Here is a 14,172-nt window from a genome sequence, read left to right on the forward strand (position 1 = left end):
CCCACTCCTTCAGGATTGGGGCTGCCTCTACTGCGGCCGTAATGGGATACTCAACTGATGCTATTAAGAGGGTGGGCAGATGGCGGTCATCTGCCTACCAGTCTTACGTGCGGCCGCTGCCGGTTATGAAATTTTTCACTGATTGAATTTTTTCCTAGGTGCGGTGGGGCGTCACGAGAGGAAGCGTATCCTTATTGCAGGACACAGTATGGTGTTCTGGGCGTCCGTACAAGCCAGAAAGTCCTCGGTTGGATCTCAGCTGGGCCTGAGCGACAGAGCCATTATTGAATGGTGTGGCCGTCGGGGGCTTCGGTGGTCAGGGTTGTTACCTCTTTTATTTAGGGGGAGGAAGGGTCCTCCTCCACATATTGTTGTTATTCATCTTGGGGGGAACGATCTTGGCCTGATGAAAGGTAGAGCCCTGTCCTTGCAAGTAATTGCGGATTTTAGGGTGATCAAAGTGCGTTGGCCCAATACCTATATATTTTGGTCAGCAATGCTCCCTCGAAGGGTATGGAGGGAGACGCTTGAGCCCAGAGGCATGGCAAGGGCCTTGCGCAGGGCTAATCGGGCGATACAGAAAGCTTTAGCTGGGGGGTTGGGGATATTTCTTCCTCATCCTAGGATTAAGGCCGCTTCTGCCAACCTTTACAGGAATGATGGGGTTCACCTGTCTGCGGCAGGTAACGACATCTTTTTAGATGACCTGCGGCAAGGCCTCTGGTTGGCACTAGGCCACCTGTGGGGCACAGGGGCCTAAGCAGAGGCTTGGCCCTTTCGCGGTGGCAGGAGATAGTTGGGGAGTAGGGAGCGGGCCGGTGAGCACCCCCTTGGCAATTCCCCATAGGTGGGGAAAGGGGTCTGTCAGGAAGGAGGGCATGCTTCATGGCTGTCACCACCTGTCTAGACCGCCTACAGGGAACCCCAGGTGCAAGTCCTTCCCTCATGCTGTATGGCTGAGGCTTTAGGAGCTTGATGGTGGGGAACCCATTGCCTGGCCGGCCGGGTCCAGGCCATTCTTTGAATGGCTCAAGCCCGGGGCAGCGGTGCTCGTCCATACAGGTCAAGGCGGAGGTCCTGGTTGGACCCCGTGGCTTGACCTGTACCGCCAGTTGGCCTTGCCGCAGTTTACTGTTCATGTTATGTTAATAAAGCGGCACTTAGTTCCAATTACTGTGTCTGTCTCTTTCTTCCGACTGTGGGGGGGCAATATGGCACTACCCAGCAGCTGCCCAGCAGCTTTAGCTGGGTGCTGAAATTTGCCCCCACGGATGGGGGAAGGGACAGACGGTGCTTTCAGCATCCGGGGTTTTTGCTGGGGGCGGAGAAAGCGGCCCTAGGAGGCGTCTCCGCCCTCCAGCTTCAGTCTCTCCGCATGATCGGCCCACCCGCCTCGCCCTGTTGCAGTGCAGGATTAGCTGGCTGCAGTTTCTGAGCCAGGTAGGAATTTTTTCTCATCCCCTAATTGGCTGACTGGGGGCTGGGTTTTTCGCCTACCTTGTACTGTAGCAGGGAAGGAGGCTTTGGTAGGGTGGTGCCTAGTAGGCGTCCCCGGCAGGAGATAGTTGGGGAGTAGGGAGCGGGCCGGTGAGCACCCCCTTGGCAATTCCCCATAGGTGGGGAAAGGGGTCTGTCAGGAAGGAGGGCATGCTTCATGGCTGTCACCACCTGTCTAGACCGCCTACAGGGAACCCCAGGTGCAAGTCCTTCCCTCATGCTGTATGGCTGAGGCTTTAGGAGCTTGATGGTGGGGAACCCATTGCCTGGCCGGCCGGGTCCAGGCCATTCTTTGAATGGCTCAAGCCCGGGGCAGCGGTGCTCGCCCATACAGGTCAAGGCGGAGGTCCTGGTTGGACCCCGTGGCTTGACCTGTACCGCCAGTTGGCCTTGCCGCAGTTTACTGTTCATGTTATGTTAATAAAGCGGCACTTAGTTCCAATTACTGTGTCTGTCTCTTTCTTCCGACTGTGGGGGGGGCAATACTTTATGCACAAAAGTGGAAAACTACAACATTGCCTACAGTGGAGGAATGGTTGACAAAAGTTTTGGAGTTTGTGTTAATGGCAAAACTTACTGCATTAATTAGAGAAAGGACATTAGTTAACGTCTTGACTGAATGGAAACCGTTAATGGACTTTTTGCACGAAATGGATGACAAGGATTTGATGACATCTGGATTTATGGATTAAGAAACAGGAACAATAGAAAAAAGAGGGGTTTTGTGACTAAGAATAAGTGGTCATAGATCCAGAGGAGTTAGCCGTGTTAGTCTGTAGTAGCAAAATCAAAAAGAGTCCAGTAGCACCTTTAAGACTAACTTGCTATAATAAAATTGGTTAGTCTTAAAGGTGCTACTGGACTCTTTTTGATTAAGAATAAGTGGGACTCTAGAAAAGATATAAACTTGTTGCGGAGAAAATCAGAACTCAACTTGTAGTGTAATTTAGATTCTTTTTGTTTTCTTTTTTCTTTTCCTCTTAATTTTATAGATATATGTATTGTGAGTGTGTTATGTTTAGAATTGTGTGTTTTTCTTGTTCTCTGTGTTTGTTGTTTATTATGTTGTGGTGTGTAGTTTATAGTTTAAATAAAGAAAAATTTTAATTAAAAAAAGTTGTCCTGAAGGGCGGTAGATAAATCAAATGTTGTTGTTGTTGTTCTACGATTTTTATTTTTTCTTACATCTTTTCTTTTAAATAAAAAATTTTTAGGCTAAAAAAAGTTGAGAACCATTATTGGTCTAAACAATCTCAGAGATGCCATATCTGACAAATATTGGCTTGACTTTTCCAATGACCTGGGACGCTGTGGTATCTGTAAGTAAAGCAATTTCTGGATAATGAGAAAAATAGTCCACAATTATTGTGTATTGCTTCCCAGCATATGCAAACAGATGTATGCCCACTTTAATGTATGCTGGTACAGGCTTCTTTCTCATCAGCATGGGTTGCTTTGGCTGATGGGATCTAGCACGCAATATGTTCTTTCATCAGTAATTCTATGTCATAGTTAATCTGCAGCCAGAATACAACATCTCTGGCTCTCCATTTGCACTTTTCAATACACTTTCAATGGTTTTCATACAATTTTTCTGACATATCCCTATGCAAACTCCTGGAAACTAGAAATCTTTCACCTTTTAATAAGATATGATCCAGCACAGAAAGTTCTTCCTGAAAGGGACTATATGGTGCTGGTAAGTGATGTCTCGGCCGATCAGCTGTAAATGCATTGAACACTTTCTGCAAAGTCATCATGATCAGGCTCTTCTGCCATCTTACTTCATTTTGCATCTGAGACTGGATACATAATCAAATTTGCAGGAATTATCTCAGCTTCTATGTCTTACCTGTAAACAGTTCTAATCATATTCTCTAGCGAATTTATCAGCCACAACAAGTTCTGTTACTTGTCTAGATCATATAACTGCAGCTGAAGGAAAAGTTTCTGTGACCAGGAAAGAGTATTAGACAATCTCTTCTTTGCAATTGAAACAAAAGGCTTATGGTGTGTTTCTGCCTCAGCTGGTCTATTGTAATCAAAACATGAAACATCATACAAGAAAGCACTGAGGCTAGTGTCTCTTTTTCCACCTGTGTATAATTACATTATGCCAGAGTCAGAGCCCTAGGTGCATAAGCATCTCCTTACATGCATCAGTGGACAACTTGGTCTAACATGTAGTATCATGATAGTGAATTACTGGAACCTGTTGTATCAACTCTTTCAGCTTTTCAGACTCCATTTGGCTTTCCAAAGGACCATTGCACATTTTTTACTAGCAGTGATTTCAAATGACAGAACTCTGCTACTGTCTGCAAAGTCTAGCAAAATGGCCCATCTCTTGGTATTTGTTGTAAGTTTTCCCATAAGCCTGGCATTGCTGCCTGCTTTTTTCTCCATAAGGACCCATAATGGCTTATAGAAATCTCCCCCCCCCCAACCTCCCCCCCAGATAAACAGTGCAATCCTAAGTAGAGTTACTCCAGTGCAAGCCCATTGATTTTAGTGGGATTCGACTGGAATAACTCTGCTTAGGATTTCATTTTAAATCCTTTAAACAAGCACAACAAAAAAGGCTCTGTGACCTGGAAGAAGTATTAGACAATCTCTTCTTTTCAATTGAAACAAAAGGCTTATGGAAGAAATGGCACAAAACATCCATAATGCATCCTCATTCAGTGGGCTGGCTGTCATAGGCCTCAAGCTGTGAGCCACAGGCAAAGAGCCTCTGGCCACACCCAGACTAAAGAAGCCAGAGAGTAGGGAATCCATCTTTACTCTTGATATCATCTGAGAAAAAAATGTAGTAAAATCTTTTACATTTGGATCTTGGTTTCATTGAGTGGTGTTAAATAATAGATATGCTTATGCTGCTAATTTGTGTGAGAAAAATACAGAAAGGGGGCATTAATTATTATAACAATTATTATAATACTGATACAGTAGATAGGATTGGATCAGATGTGCATTCTCTGGTCATAGTGCTGCCATAGTAGTACATGTTGTGTTTGCCAATATTTTGTGTCTTGTATGACATTTAAAAGGCACAAAAAGATTGTTCTGAATCAGATCTGGCAATACTGTTGCACCCTGAGCTGGTGAAATGTGAATACGACTGGAAATAATGTGCTCTTTAGCTTTTCATTACTGGCTAGAAACAAAGAGAATGATATACATTATAATCCTGATGTCTGATCCTTGTGATAGGTAGGATGGGTACAAAGAGGGGAAGCCAGCCCCTTCCTGCCTTGTTTATGAGCATCCAGAGAGGCATTTGCCAGCCCTGCTATTGGGAACTAGGCTTATGCATGTGAGTTTGTTTTGTTTCTTTCATTTTTATTATTATTTCCCAAAGGGATTGTTTTGTTATTGGGTTGTTTCTTTTGTTATTGTTTTGTTTTCATAGTTCTATTTCGTTATTATTTCCCATTGATTTCAGTGGAAGACACACCTCCACTTCCTTGAGTCTGTACCGTCCTGGTTTTCTATCTGAACTGGACAAAACTCAGGAGGATTGTACTACTTCACTAGGACACCTACACTGCCAAATATCAGACAGGAAAAAAATAATAACGAGGTCCCCCTTTTTGAGGCAATGGACTGTGCCCATATTTCACATTAAAGTCTATGGGAGAATTGATAGGAAGCAGTAATACATAAAGCAGCTTGAGGAACTGGCACTGCGGCCATATTGCTTGAAGAACAACAGTTTGAACTTGTGGGAGGAGAGGACTTCCAGTTCCAGGTAAACTGCTACTATTATTGGCTGCCACTTCTGTTTTTTCAAAATCACCCATTCCTCTTCCTCTCTCGCTGCCAGATCTGCCACCACCATGCTGTGCATTCTTCTCTCCAGAGCCAGAATATCTGCTGCAAGTCATGATGTGTTGTGATTGTGCACAGATGTCAGATGTGTGTGTGTTATGTGCCATCAAGTCATTTCCGACCTAAGGCAACCCTATGAATGAAAGACCTCCCAAACATTCTGTCTCTAACAGAGCTACTCAGATCCTGCAAACTGGAGGACGTGGCTTCTTTTATTGAGTCAAGCCACCTCGTTTTAGGTCTTCCTCTTTTCCTGCTGCCTTCCACTTTTCCTAGCATTATTGACTTTTCCAGAGACTCTTGACTTCTCATGATGTGAAAAAGTACAACAGCTTTAGTCTTTTTTAGCTTCTAAGGAGAATTCCGGCTTGATTTGATCAAGTACCCACTTATTTGTCTTTTTGGCTGTCCATGGTATCTGTTAAACTCTCCTCCAGCACCACATTTCAAATGAATCAATTTTTTTCCTGTCAGCTTTCTTTACCGTCCAACTTTCACATCCATTCATAGCAATAGGGAATACCGTAGTTTGGATTAGCTTGATCTTGGTTCCCAGAGAGACATCTTTATCTTTAAGGATCTTCTCTAGCTCCCTCAAAGCTGCTCTTCCAAGTCTCAATCTTCTTCTGATTCCTTCATTGCAGTCTTCCTGTTGGTTGACGATTGAGCCAAGGAATAGAAAATCTTGAACAACTTTAATTTCCTCATTGTCAACTTTAAAATTGTGTAGTTCCTTGGAAGTCATCATCATTACTTTTGTCTTCTTGATGTTCAGTTGTAACTACTACTGTAATGTGTGTATGAAATATATGCAATTTATTATTGGCTGTGTGTGATAAAAATAAATTAAAAGTGTTGTGCTTGGGTTATGTTTGGGACACCCATACGTACAACACAGACTGAGTTACAGAAATTCCAAATTAATTGTAATCCCCAAAGAACCACAACAGCTTCAGTGGAGAGGGGGGTACAATTAAAAATCAAGGTGTGTTCAAGGACACACTCAGGCAACCCAGAGCCAAGCTACAAGTGACGAATTATACTTGCCTGGCAAGTGAACAGACTCACATGTATTCCTCGCTGTTCACTTGCTCTTCACTTGATCAAGTGGAGCGCAAGTGAATGGCAAGTGAACAGGGAGGAATACACGTGAGTCTGTTCACTTGCCAGGCAAGTGTAATTCGTCACTTGTAGCTTGGCTCCCAGTTACTGCCAGTCACACACTGAAACAATAAAAATCAAATGAAACAAATAAGATTATGGGGCACTGGGATTAAACAAAAAATTGACCTCCAAAGAGCCAGTGTGATGGAAAAAGAAAAATAGAAGGCAAGCCAAAAAAGCAAAGCCAGTAAAATGCTTCTGAAAAAAACTGAAGACACTCACAAAACAAAGACACAGAACACACACCCAAGAGAAACTATATTCATGAAGAAAGCTAAGAAAGTAAGAAAGGAATCATGTATAAATATTTTATTGGAGGAATAAAGGAATAATATATAAAATACTACATTTTTCTTTGGAAGAAGAAAATTTGCAAATGATCTCTCTCTCTCTCTCTCTCTCTCTTTGAGTTGGTTCCCACAAACAGGCACTCTTCAGAATGTGAAACCAACTCTTATCTGATTCAAAGTCCCACCCCATATGCTTCTGGATTGGACTACCTCACACACACGTGTAATCTTAATAGCTACAGTCTGCAATCAATCAAGAAACACCAAATGCTCTCTGCTCCATCCCCACCAAGGAACACAGCTTTATGCCCTTATTAGAAAAAAAACAGCAGAGAGAGGAGACAAGTCAGATCAGGGAGAAACAAAAGCTGTAAAACCAAATGAAAGAAAATCACACACAAACACACACTGTTATATAGTCTGTTTAGATAGGGATTTTTTTTTTGTTTTCATGTTAATTACAATAATTATGAAACATTCCGTTCTCATAATTATTGTAATTAATAATGAAAGAAATTGATGCGTCTACTGATCATTACTTAGTGAAGTCAGGGGTGAATATGGCTCTAACACCCCACAAAAAGAGAGGAACCCACTAAAATGGTCCACCTATGAAGGCTCATGGATCCTTCTGGATTCTAAAATGCACTGGGGAATTTTAGAATTCCAAACATGTGCTCTGTTGAGGCTGCGGAGGAAAGTGCAGAGGAAACTTGGAATGTGAAGATCCTTGAAGCCATTGTCATAATTTCCAGATGTATTATCGTTTGAACTTTGGACCACAATAAATAATTGTTCCTTATCGAGTTCATGTTTTTGAGGAAATGGACAGAAAAAAATGGTAGAATGGATTTGGTCTATGTTCGAAAATGTGGTGGACACAAATGTGTGCAACAAAACCCATGTGTAAACTGAATGTCTGCAAGATTAGTATTTGTTGATGGACTACATGAGTCACATTTAAAACCATTGCCATCATTGGGATAAAGGGGGTAAGCTTGCTCCCCCACCATAGGAGAACAACATTGCCTTTTCCAAAGAGGCATTTGTGTAGAAAATTTTCATTGTGGTTTTGCATCCAGGGCTGTTGAGTGAAATGTTTAATATGATTGGATAGTTTTCTGGTAGGGTGCTGCCGGCTGGGATAGGATAGAAATTTGTTACACTCCCCCCCATTTTCATTATTTTTGTGGTCATTGTTTCAATGGGAAAAGGGAAGGGGGGGAAATGGCGGCTCTGGGGCAGCTGTTTTTGCACTTAATGGCACCAAAATTGCATAGAGCACCGTCCTCCCTCTAATCTCAAGAACCTCTACGTTTCAAGCAGATTGAACAAAGGGGGGAGTCAATTTTACAGACTCCCAAATTAGGTCCCTCTCTGTGCAGCCACACTAAATTGACCTTTGTCTCAGTTTAACTCTACATATTCGGATTCAAAACAATAATGTATTACAGCCCCTTTGAGGCAATACCACTTTCAGACTTCAGGTAGGGAAATTGCATCATGGGTCCCTACATAGTGTCCCTTCCTTTACAATACAAGCACATCATTAAAAATAGTTCTAGTATGGCTTCTCCCACATTTGCTAAATTTCAAATTGCAGAGCTTTAAAAAAAATTAAAGAGGATTCAGACATGATCTTTCCTATCTGCAGTCTGAAATGGGATAGTCCCAACAAGGCAAAGCTGTACCACCTGATTCTTCTTAATGTGAATGCAGTTCCATCAATGAACACTATTTTATATTGATTCTATAGATTTGTTTTAGCATTATTCTGTATAGTCTAACATATTCTAGATAGCAGCATGCATGCCTTGCCTAATTGATGACAAATAGCCATGTCATGCATTCCTTTAAAAATACTGAACATATCATTAATGTAAATATAATCCATATAATATTTTCTCATATGTTAAAATTCTACCTTGTTGTGAGATAGGTGAAGCCGTGTAAAGGAAATGAAAATGAATTTTTTATAGAGTTTCAGTCCATGCAAATGCTTGCCACAACCTCATTTGACAAACCTGTTTCAAGGGCCTGTCCACAGATTGAAGATTCACTCTTTCCTTCAATTTGCATTCTTGGGTCTATAAATGTTTTATGACCTCCCTCTATGAGCACTCACAGCTAGGAGGAGGTAATGCAAAATTGATCTGTGTATTAAAACTGCTGAGCCAACTGGGTCTCCTATTACACTTTGGAGATTCAACGGGACTCCATAGATACAAATCCATTCACTCGTCAACTCTCCCAAATCTAAGACAGTTGTTGGTCATTGATATTGTTTAATACTGCTTATTCCCTAGTGTTTTTCCAGTGCCTGCCAACCAGTGAGTCAGTTGTTGGGGTCTGCAACACCATTGTACCAGTCAAAAATCTCATGCTATCTGCAGTACCTCAGTGCAAAAGTGATTGTGTTCACCCAGCCCATCTCTGACCATGCTAATAGAAAAAATCCTTGAAGGACATAGAGCTCTGTGTGTGTGTGTGTGTGTGTGTGTGTGTGTGTGTGTGTGTGTGTATGCTCTTGTCATTCATCCAACATCTGTGAACTAGTTCCCCATATTTGTGCTTTGATTCCTGAACTTTCATAAATTTGGTAAATCCTCATAGACCTATTTTCTTTGCAGAGATCCTATCTACCTTTGGAAAGAAATCACTATTAATAGTTTCTATAGCACCTTTAAACAGATTTTTCTGCAAAGTGTATTACTGCTGCTCTCTCAGCCCTAGGGATGTTTCCAAATTGATAGATGGGAAATGAGATGATTTGGAACATGTTTGGCCATGATTCTTAGTATCTGACTTGCTTGATGTGGCTGACACTTTAAAAGTACTAAAATACATTTTGGGATACAGAAAAGCTTGCCAATTCAGTCTGTCCTCATTGACATGGATGTCTATGTGTTTGTCTCCAGGACAGCATATGGGGTGTTCTCCCTAGCCTACCTCTACTTTTGGGGTTTTTAGATGACAACCATTGTGACTTAGCGGACTTGCAATCACCCAGCTCTACTGTCTGATATCAATCTTACCTTGCATATTTATCGTTTGGCCTAGGACAGTATGGGGTACAGAGATCTGATTGGAGAACCAATGAAGGCAGTTTTAGATTTAAGAAGTCAAGAGAATACAGTGCTACATATTAGTTTCCTTCATTCTCAGAATGAAACTTGTTATTTTATTAAAGTTATTTGCAGCCGTATTGACATGCATGAGGCTAGTGGTGACGAGAAATAAGATATGTAGACATGTGTTGTGGGAGAAAACTGGCCACAACTTTATTGATTACAACCATTGGAGAATTTCCTCAGCATAGGGCATGGATCTATGGCAGCAAATAATCAGTGTGTCATTCAATGGTATGCTCCCCCCTAGCCCACCCGCTGGACACCAAACATGGGATGGTAGGAGTTGTAGAGCCCCACAGAGAGCATGGTTTTGCAGATTCCCTGCCACCTTGGGTGAAGCCTGACAATTGCCCCTGAGCTGGGCACGTACACTTTGGACTCTTTCAAATCCTTTAAGGGGGACATCAAAAAATAGGGTGAGCCAACCAGCTGGTGTGAACTCACCCAGTGGATCTGACCTAATGTTTCCAAACACCACCAGAGGTGGGTGCACTGCCTGGCTCCTGTCAATCCTTTGACGACTGCTGGCAGTTTGGATCAATCCACCCCCCCCCCCCCCACCAGTGATCTCTGCTCAGTGCCTGGAGGAAAGTGAAAGAAAAAAAAAAGGGCCTGCAGCTGATTTGGCCCTATGGGGAAAAATTCCATCTTGACCCTCAAGTGTCACCCTGACCACCTGAGAAAAGACCACTCAGGCATAGTAACACATCAGGCCTCCACCCCTAACTGACAGCTTGTTCTAGTTCTGCTCCCCCATCCTACTCAGTGTGCTCAACATTTCCTCTCCTGTGCAGGAAAAAGACATCATTTCCTGGCATGAAGGATGAGCCATGGGGCACGTTAAAGCCAGTTCAGCAGGATGGGGGAGCACAGGAGCAAAGCTAATGCTCAGGCAGTAAATACCCCCCACTTCTCCCACTTGGCTGCGACTGCAGTGAGTATGGAGTCAGAGAACTCAACTCTGCACAGAGGCCTAGATCCTGTTCTGGCAAGTTGGCAGCAAGATTCAAGGACCATAGGCAAGCAAGTAGACAATAAACAGAGTAAGATCCAGGAGTCTGGCAAAAAAGGCCAATTCAGTCCTGGGTTGTATCAAAGGGGTCATAGCATCGAAATCGTAGGAGGTCATAGCTCCTCTCTATACTGCCTTGGTCCGGCCGCACCTGGAGTATTGTGTGCAGTTCTGGAGGCCTCACTTCAAAAAGGATGTGGACAAAATTGAGAGGGTGCAGAGGAGAGCGACGAGGATGATCAGGGGTCTGGAGACTGAGCCCCACAAGGGAAGGCTGAGGGCCTTGGGAATGTTTAGTTTGGAGAAGAGGAGATTGAGTGGGGACATTATTGCTCTCTTTAAGTATTTGAAAGGCTGTCATTTGGAGGAGGGCAGAGAGCTGTTCCAGTTGGCAGCAGAGGGTAGGACCCGAAACAATGGGCTTAAATTACACGCACAAAGGTACTGGCTGGATATTAGGAAGAACTTTTTCACGGTCAGAGTAGTGCAAAAGTAGAATCAGCTGCCTAGGGAGGTGGTGAGCTCCCCTTCACTGACAATTTTCAAGAAGAGGCTGGATGAATACTTGTCAGAGATGCTTAGGCTGATCCTGCACTGGGCAGGGGGTTGGACTAGATGATCTGTATGGCCCCTTCCAACTCTATGAATCTATGAGTCAAGGCAACAGCTGAAGCTGGAGTCTACAGGTCGCCACAAGAGGGAAGCAGGGCCTATAAAGTTGAAGTTTAGCAATCAGCTACTCTCTGGTAGAGATGGGCATGAACAGCAATACGAACTAAAAAAAACCATGAACAGCCCAATCTGCTGTTCATGAACAAGCTGTTCGTGAGGCCTCATTCTAAACGAACAGGTGGTCGTTGCAAGCCTCGTTCGTTGCTGTTCGTTGCTGTTCGTCAAGCCAGACAGTCTGGCACATGCAATCAATTCCCTTTGCAACTTAGGCAAGGATTGTCTGAACTCTGTCTGAACTCCTGCTATTGCCCTGGATGGAAACCCCAATCTAAGCCCAATTTATCTTGATAGGCAAGTCTTCCTTCCAAGTCTGGACTGGAGCTCCAAATTTGTTACAAGAGGAAAAAACCAGGGCAGAGGGGGGCTCCCAGCTCTGGCTTTTATGGAGAGACAGCTGTTGTTAGAGAGACAGGGTGAGTGCATTGGAGCTTGGATTTTCTTTGTGTGTGGTGGGATAGGGATCTACCTCTTCAGGTTCCAGGGCTGCTGCCAGACCCTGGGGCCAAGCTATTATTTATTATTGGAACATTTCCTGCTGCCTGCTCAGGTAGGGTTTCTGGGAGTGGTGCGGTAGGGATCTTGATGGCTGGAGGACAGCCTGCTAGCCCCCACGAATGACGAACATGTTCATGAACAGGATCATGTCCATCAATGTTCATTGTTGATGGACGGCAACGAACAACGAACACCATGTTTGGGTTTTTTTTCTGTTTGTGCCCATGTCTACTCTCTAGGCTAAAGCACATTTTGGTTAAAAGGAGGTGTTGAACCAGCAAAGGTTGGGACTCAGTTGTAGGATTATACTGGGAACTGAGAGTTCCACCCTTTCCTGTAGTTAGGTCCCTTGATCCTGTAAAGATCTATAGAATTGCCTCTTCTTCCTGAAGAGCCTTTTCCATCTGTTTAGGCAGGGCTAGAGGAAGCCTTGACAACCTAACCAACAGTTCGCTGTAAAATATTTGTCATCTATCTCAGTTTTATGCACATTGAGGGAGGGAAATTATTCGATTTGAGTACACCAACTGTTGATAGTTGCTTGCCTTACTATATTAAGGATGTCAGCACTGATTTAATGGTTTATTTATGCCATAAGAGCTGATTATTGTGATGTGATACTCTAAGGGGTGTCAACTTTAATGTCTGCCTTTGCTTTAAATTATTGGAGATGTTGAATCTCATCAGCCAAGGGAAGCAGCATGTCCCAAATCCCTCACTCTAGATGGCTCACCCTTGTCATTGACAACTAGACCTCCAGGATAAAGTTGTGTCTATCATAAAAGAAAGATACGCAGGGTTGAATTAATTAGCAAGCTGACCCTGTGTAGTACTCTTCATTTACAATGCCTTCCATAGAATGGAAACAAACATCACAAGTCACCAAAATTCATATTAACAAGCCTAAAGAATATGAACTTTGGTGGCATCAGTAGGAATTAATGTATATAGAGAATGAGTTAGATACCTCAGACAGAAGGGCTCTAGTTTATCTTGCACTGCATTATGGGATTTTCCTTGCCTGTCTGTTATTTTCTTGTTATCCTACCTTGTAAATATTCCAGAGAGAAGCTGTTACTTTCTCTGTAAATTTTGTGTTTAACCTGTAAACCTGGAAGAGACTCTATAAAGAACTTGTATAGTTTAGTTGTTGATTTTATTTTGAAGATGCAAGTTTATAGAAAGTTTATAAATCTCACAAACTAACTTTGCTTGAATGGCCTGCCCTGTAGAAAGGGTGGAGGACAGAGGCAGAGACTGAAAGCTTTCCCTGCACAAACAATAGTAAAGAGAAAATCCACGGCAGCTTCACTCATCCGCACAGGGTCTCTTGCAGGTGCCATCCTGCACATGGGTGAAATCAACAGCAGCCCGTACACAGGCTTTCTTTGTGGTGGCCCCTACCCTGTGGAACAGCCTGCCTGAGGAGGAAAGGAGAGCTCCCACACTCTTGGCTTTCCGCAAAAAACACAAAACTGAATTATTCAAAAAGGCTTCTTACTCACTTCCACACCCTCAATTCCCCTTGGCTGGTTTTTATGGCCATGTGCTATTTGCAGTCAGCTGCTTGAGAGTTATCCTGCAACAAAAAGCTGGCATTGGGCCAAGAGGCAAGCGCTGTGTCATTTCTCCTGTAGCTCCATTCTTTGCCTCTGTCTCTGGCGCTCTAAGGGTGTGGGCGAGTCTAGAGGGTTGGAAATGACTGACTGAGCTTCATCTGTTGCATCGGTGCTGGGGGATGTGGATGACTCTGCCCCTGCTGCTGGCTGTGAACTCTGATCAGCCTGCAGCTTCTCCTGCTTGCTGGCTTCTGCTGCTTCAGAGCTGACTACATTGGGCTCCTCTTCTCCCGAGTAGTCCTCACTCTGTCACTGAGCCCTGGCTGGCCAACAATAAAAGGCGCACGTGATTTCCATTGGTTTGGCCAACACATTGCTCTACAACCCCCTTCCGCCAAATCCTCCCATCTTTGCATCAACCTCTCCCTAGCCCCCACAAGCTACCCATCTGCCTGACTTAT

This window comes from Eublepharis macularius, chromosome 8 (genome assembly GCF_028583425.1).
Source record: "Eublepharis macularius isolate TG4126 chromosome 8, MPM_Emac_v1.0, whole genome shotgun sequence".
NCBI lineage: Eukaryota > Metazoa > Chordata > Lepidosauria > Squamata > Eublepharidae > Eublepharis > Eublepharis macularius.